Source organism: Lagopus muta, chromosome 1 (assembly GCF_023343835.1).
Source record: "Lagopus muta isolate bLagMut1 chromosome 1, bLagMut1 primary, whole genome shotgun sequence".
Taxonomy (NCBI): Eukaryota; Metazoa; Chordata; class Aves; order Galliformes; family Phasianidae; genus Lagopus; species Lagopus muta.
Genome location: NC_064433.1, coordinates 62,258,582 through 62,264,581, shown reverse-complemented (window position 1 = coordinate 62,264,581; position 6,000 = coordinate 62,258,582). Strand labels below are relative to the sequence as shown.

Genomic DNA, 6,000 nt, shown 5'->3' with positions numbered 1-6,000 from the left:
AGGGGGGTTCTTTTTGTCAGTCAGATGCTGCTGCAGGATTTCTCTTCTAGCTTTTCTGCAGCGTCACAAAAAGACAGAAACTTTTAATGGGAACTCAGTGAAAAGAGATTCTCGGGGAAAAGCCTGACTGTAGGAGCACCAGTGACTCTCTACAGAAGCCACAGGTGTGGGCAGCACTTCAGCCCCCTGTCAGCACACCCAGAGTGTGTGTGCGGGGTTGTCCCACGAACACAGCAACAGCCACATGTGAGCTGTCAGGCTAGGGGCACGAGCAACCAAATGGAAACAGCATCGACAGCCGGGAGATTTCATCCAGGATCCCGAGCGAGGACGACAGTGTTGCTCTCGTAGCCGACTCGCTCCGCAGGCGGTGTAGATACATCGACTTCCTTGCTTCGGAATCTTGGTAGGTTTTGTATGAGGCTTTGTGGAGATTTTGACGAACGCTTCGGATGACTGGAAACAAGCCGCCTACCGCAGGCCGGCTCCAGGGGGCTGCTTTCAGTACCTCGGCATCCTGCGGGCGACCTGCACGCCGCAACTGGAGAACGCAGCTGGCCGACGGCCGAGCTCCGCAACGGCCCGCCCCGGCCGCGGGCTGGGGCAGGGATTGTGGCCGGGGCGGGGCGGGCCGGCAGAGGGAGCTCGGCTTCGTTCCGCTCAGCGGCTGTTCCCGCTGCCCGGCGCCCGCCCGCGCCGCTCAGGCACTTTGTTGGGAGCGCCGAGCCCCGCGCTCGGCCCCGGGGGGAGAGCCGCGCTCCAAGCCCCGCACCTCGCTCCGCCGCGCTCTCGGCCACCGGCGCGCCCCGTTCCTCCGAGCGAGAGGAGAACGCCCGCAAGGTAAGGGCTTGCCGAGGCGGGATTCCCTCGGGTCTCCTCTCCCCACGGTCACGCTGCGGTCCTGAAATCCCGCCCGGCTTCGTAACGCGGCGAGCTGCGCGGCATTCAGCCACCTGGGAGAGGATGGGGCTGCTCGGGCAGGAGCCGCTGGAAAACTCCCCCGGTGCGTTCGGGGCTCCGCGGCTGGGGACGGCGTTGGGGCTGCAGCCCTTCCGTCTACGTGTGTGCCGCCGCACCTCGCACCTTGCCCGAGCGCCCAGTGCGGGGCTCCCGTGTCCCCGGCGCTCGTCGCCTCCCTCCCCACCTGCTCCCAGGTGGCCGGGCTGTCTCTCCTGCTCCCGTGTCGTTGTTTTCCGCCCTTTAAGCTGGCTTCCCAGTCAGCGTTGCTGGGAGCTGGCGAGAAGCAGCTGGCGGGTGCGATAATCCGTTCGTATGCCCGTATTTCCCGGGTGCGCTGCCCTGCTGCCTTCCTTCCCCTGTTCCTGCTCGCTGCGAACTTTCCCTGGCATTCTTCCTCCTCCTACCCTTCTCACCGCCATGACGCGCTCTCCTGTATGGTCGCGTTGTGCACTGAGGGTGACCTGGGCACGCGGTGTAAAACAGGTTTTCTGGCATTTCATTGAATGATTTAAGATGCTACTGGCCCCCTGTAACCTCTGTAGGGCCAAGTAGCAGCAGGCAATAGAAGGGCAGAGCAAGTTTTTCGTAAGGATGTTGTTTGAGAACCAACACTCATACCCCAAAAGCGTGCTTTGCATTGACTCGTGGCTCCTGTACCCCTCCAAGGTACAGACATGCAGCAGTACGACCTTTGGTGGAATCTGCTTACTTCAAGTGAAGTACTGAAGATAAAAATATTACTCCGCTGGGTTGTGTCTGCTGAAATATTAACCAAATGATGGATCTCAGGTTTCGTTGCAGCATAGTCTGTGTTTTAGCATGGCCTCTCCTTCCTTCTGTCATCAGAAATAGGGTCCTCTTCCCTTCCTATTAACCATCTTTCTTCTCGTTTGTGACTGTGCGATGGCTATGTCAGCTACAAAAATTGCTTACATGGAAGAGCCTCAGTGTGACCATTTTTGTTGTTAGCAACTGGAAACACTGAATCAGCATTGTGTGAGCAGTCCCCGTTCCACAGAGTACCACTGGAAATTCTGTAAGCAGAGTGGTTGCCTCCGAGACCATCCCTAATGCGGGCTGCTGGCTCCTTTCAGTGTGTGGTGAGGTCTGCAAAAGAGTTTGTGAGGTTCCCAGGATGTGCAGAAGATGCAGCATTTCTCAGCTTGATTCACAGCTCCCAAGTGCAGTGTTATTATTAGCATAAGGGTACCTCCAGGTAATGAGATACTGTGCTCAAAGGTTTGCTGGAGCTGAGCAGGGCTGCTTTGTCAGGGAGAGGCTGTGGATATACAATTGGCTTTGGACAACACTTGTATTGTCACATACTCGTAATGGTTGCAGTATTGAGTTTTGCGCTCTTATAGCTCAGAATAAATGTTTTTGATTGTGTATAATTTTGAAAGCACTCAGAACATCCCATTAGATATGATTGGAAGGAGGCAGCAGCCCCACAAGGAAGAACACCCAATAGGTGCCTGTCTGTACATAGCGATAATACAGAGCCCAAGATTGATCTACAGACACTTTTGCTGTGAAACGCACAACCTGAAAAAACGCTGTGCACTTGGTGACAACTGAATTCATGAAATACGATTGATTTTCTTTCTGTCTATATTCCAGCTGTTAATGGCAAGTCACTCACATTAACTGCTATATTTTTTTCCCCTGTGGGTGAAAACTTATTAAAACCTAAACATATGAAGATGAATAATTGGTGCCCTGAGGGTCAAAATAGATCAAATATATAAGAACTTTGCTCTCCAAGTCTTCTGTTGTCTCACTACCATAGCTGAAGACCGCACAGTGAAGGCTGCACTAGTAAAGTGCTTATTAAATTTGATTTCAGTGTTTAACACTTGCATCTCTTACGTCGGTGACTATAATTGCCATATCAGCATTGTATTCTAGTGAATGACTGATCAAAGGTGAGATGTTTCCCTGAAGAAGCAGCACTTGTCCACACCAGGCAGTAAAACGGAGCATTTGGTTGGTCCATGACCTCTCCAAACTGGAGCACTGCAGAACCTCTCAGAGGGTGGTGACGCATTGAAACAAGTTGCCCAAGGAGGCTGTGCATGTCCCACCCCTGGAGGCATTCAAAGCCAGGCTGGATGTGGCTCTGGGCAGCCTGGTCTGGTGGTTGGTGGCCCTGCACATAGCAGGGGGGTTGAAACTAGGTGATCATTGTGGTCCTTTTGAACCCAGGCCATTCTATGATTCTGTGACGATTCTATGATTATCTACTTTGTGGCTGGTAGCCAGCAAATAAAGGCATTTAATTCCTCACTGCTGTGCAGTTGTTGGTACAGAGAACACAACCCAATCCTGATACCTCTATTGGAAGAGAATCAGAAGATTCTTTGCTTGTGTGTCTTCCACATATGGATAGATTTGATTCACATACTGCCTTTGAAACCAAGATTTTTCTAGGTGTGTTTTGGGTGTTTTTGGTGTTTTTTTTTTTTTTTTTAATTTATTTCACGGCATCTGGTTCTGTGTTTTCTGTGTCCATGGAGTGTCAGGGGTTTCATTATTCTAGTCTTGAGCTGGGTTCCCAGGGAGGCTTGTCAACACATCGCAACTGTATGGCTTTGGGATGATTTGACGCCTCTGTATTTGCTTTGTGGTTCAGGAAGCAGCCTGATGCCTGAAATACCCCTTTGCCAGAGCTAGGGCAGCACTTACTGAACATGCAGTGAAACTGAACATCACTAAAAATACCCCTGGTAGCTAAACTAAGAGTGTGGCTATAGACACAGAATATTCATGGTGCAAAAAAAAAAAAAAAAAAAAAAGAAGTATGGAGAGGCTAATTTGTTTTCAGAATTAGTTCTCTAGCTTTTCTCAGCATTAAATGCTTTGCATCAGCAGAAACTAGAATTCCTGCTTTTGCTGAGGTCCATGACTAGTGCCATTTTATCTCAGTTCCAGAGTTAGATTCATCCATTGATTTATTCATCCAACACAGGATTTGTACGTGTAATGATTTAATCCTGATACCTGGAATTGTCAATTTCCAGTCTTGGATGTCAAGCTAGATGACTGTTGCTGTTTGAGTTTTTACTTTTTTTTTCTTCTTTTTTTTCTTTGTGGGAACTTCTGCTATTACTGCAGTCATGAGAGAGGGTCTGCTCCATCTCTCACCGTTCTGCATACGTATGAACTTACAAACACAGTTAAGTTTCATCTCAGTGAGACTGCTCGGTCTGCATGTGACAAAGGCTTAGCACAAGTGTTTACAAAGCAGACCTCTGGATTCACTGAAGCAGTAAGATAAGAGGAGGTGTCTGTTGTAGGGTTTAGTGCTTTTGTGGTTCTGTGTTATTGTGCTTGTTCCCATGCAAGGTTACTCAGAAGTTTCTTGGAAAGACTGTGGGGGTGCAGGAAGAAGCAACCTTCACATCTGTTTTATGTCTCTTTCTTTTTCCAATAGCACATTGTGGACTTTGAGAGGATAAAAAATGAGTCAGTTAAAAATGCAAGCATCATTAGCATTAGCTTTGGAGGGCTGGGTTTCATTTTGAGCTGCATCGCTGAGCCCACACTCACTGACATATGCCTTTGATTTTATTCACTAATGTCACTTATAGTAAAATTTTTCAATATGAGCCAACCCAAGGCCTTGCATTCTACTAGTTGAACACAGTCTGTCCTTTCTTCCCTTCCCTCCTTGTGCTGCTATCTATGCAATTAAAGCTACTCATGCTGTGACTCTCCACGGGAACGAGATCTGATGTGGAAATAGCAAATTACAAATTACTTTGTTTGCATTTATTACCTCTGTCGTTTTCTGAATAGTCTCTAGCAATCTTTTGCATTTTGGATGGACAGAGTTAGCAGATGTCTCTAACTTCAAAGGTTCACGATGGGCACTTAAAGTGGGATTTGTACATTTTGCCTTAATTTATGCATTTCTGAAGAGTTTTCAGTTGTGCAGTGTTCTGATGCATAACGGGCATCTTCATTACTAACAGTATGACAGCAGGCATTGGTTATACTTGTTCTTAAAGCCTTGCTCAGGTTGGCATTTCAACCACGCTTGGAAATTGCTGTATTCTCTAATAAAACCAGGCATTGTGAAATGATGAACCTGTTTTCCTGGAATGCTGTTAAACCTTTGAGTATTTCAGCATCATATTTAGAAAACACTTTTTAGGAATGATATCTATTTGGCGTAGGTGTTGCAGATGTACAGTAACTTCGAGTAATTCTTGTGCACATAATTTGTCCTTTTTTTCTTCTTTTCCAGAAGATACCGGTTTTCTGTAAGAGGGAGGATTTGTCTTTCAATAATCCAAAATGTTACTATTTATAGATTGTGCAGATTTTGTAGGTTATCACTGCAGGTAGGGAAACATACAACTTCTTTTTAGCATCCCGTGGGCACAGAGCAGCCATGTTCAGCTGGCTTAGTGGTGAAGCTGCCACAGCTGGTTCTTGGGCAGGGAGGTGAAATTTACTGGAGCCCCTAAATGTTTCAGACTTCACTTACTACAGGAGTATCACTGTAAGCCTTAATGTCTGTAGCTCAGGATTTTTTTTTGTAATCTGGAAAATAAAGGGATGACTCATGGGGATTTGTGTATTACTTTGATTTCTGCTCCTGCATGTAAAAGCACTTTTAAGGATTTGGCCAAGTAATAAAGCAGGCACTAGGCTTGCTGCTTCTCCCATCAGCGCTCCCTTCTCCTCCCCCTTGCCTTCCAGAAATTGGCTCACCTGCAAAGAGAAGCTGAAAATCAGATGTTAACAGTGCTTTTTCACTCTTCATTAATATAGTCCAGAGCCATTAGGAAAGGGAAACGATACGTAACATACCTCACAGATTAGCTGCTTAAAACTTGATCTAAAAAACAGGAGAAATACACAAGATTGGTTAGGTCTGCTCTTTAATACTTGCAGATGCAAAGTGTGATACAAGAGTATCTCAGTATATTTTTACTGCAAGTGGAATTCGAAGGTATTCTGATTTGTCCACTTAATGCTCATAGTGGTTTGTCTTCCACATGAACCTTGGGTCATGAGCATTTTGTTTTGTTC

General features: G+C 47.2%; 1 protein-coding gene across 3 annotated transcripts in view; it reads left to right on the top strand.

Moving 5' to 3' along the window:
• The first annotated feature begins 280 nt into the window (after positions 1-280).
• The window catches only part of EPS8 (epidermal growth factor receptor pathway substrate 8), a 131,894-nt gene continuing 126,174 nt past the window's right edge, over positions 281-6,000 (top strand). For 2 of the 3 annotated variants that reach the window (XM_048933997.1, XM_048933992.1), the window contains exon 1: positions 624-840. The gene's annotated coding sequence lies outside the window, so the exon portion shown is untranslated. Of the gene's footprint in view, positions 407-623; positions 841-6,000 lie in introns of those variants that run through there. The other variant, XM_048933993.1, reaches the window with a different exon arrangement.